General features: G+C 48.2%; 1 non-coding gene across 1 annotated transcript; it reads left to right on the top strand.

Annotated features, from left to right (window-relative positions):
- Positions 1–234: 234 nt before the first annotated feature.
- Positions 235–308, top strand: Trnat-ugu (transfer RNA threonine (anticodon UGU)). Its single transcript has one exon. It is a non-coding gene; the product is annotated as a tRNA-Thr (tRNA).
- Positions 309–647: the final 339 nt, after the last annotated feature.

Below are 647 nucleotides of genomic sequence, written 5' to 3'. Positions count from 1 at the left end.
CTGCTGACAAGTGTTGTTGATATGCCTCAATGGGCACAGTTGAAAATGTGTGCCCCGACCGGGACTCGAACTCGGGATGTCCTGCTTACATGGCGGACGCTCTGTCCATCTGAGCCACTGAGGACACAGATGAGTTAGGTACATTACATATGTAGAATTGTGGACAGTTGGGAATGTGGGTCTCACGGGAAGCGTGCAAGGGATAAGTTCTTGCAGTCACGCTATTCATCTGTGTCCTTGGTGGCTCAGATGGATAGAGCGTCTGCCATGTAAGCAGGAGATCCCGGGTTCGAGTCCCGGTTGGGGCACACATTTTCAGCTGTCCCTATTGAGGTATACCGACAACACCAGTCGGCAGCTGAGGGTTTCAACTAATTATCATTTATTTCCAGTTAATGTGACAGTTGCATTTTGGTCCAAAATTACAAAGATGGTAGTCATGTGTGAATGTGGTATGCTTGCTTGTGTGCACCTGTGTGTGTTTTCTGCTTCAGTCACTACAGATGCAGGAGCAACACCACAGACAGACCAACAATGCAGGTTGCCTACTCCACTGTGAAGTATGGGTGACACAAGAGTGTTTACAAGCAAGTACCACATTTGGCAACAAACATGTAGGTGTGGCCAATGTCCATCAGAGGGCATCA

Source organism: Schistocerca cancellata, chromosome 12, assembly GCF_023864275.1.
Source record: "Schistocerca cancellata isolate TAMUIC-IGC-003103 chromosome 12, iqSchCanc2.1, whole genome shotgun sequence".
Lineage (NCBI taxonomy): Eukaryota > Metazoa > Arthropoda > Insecta > Orthoptera > Acrididae > Schistocerca > Schistocerca cancellata.
The sequence above is the reverse complement of the archived record's forward strand: the minus strand, read 5'-3'. Positions and strand labels throughout refer to the sequence as shown.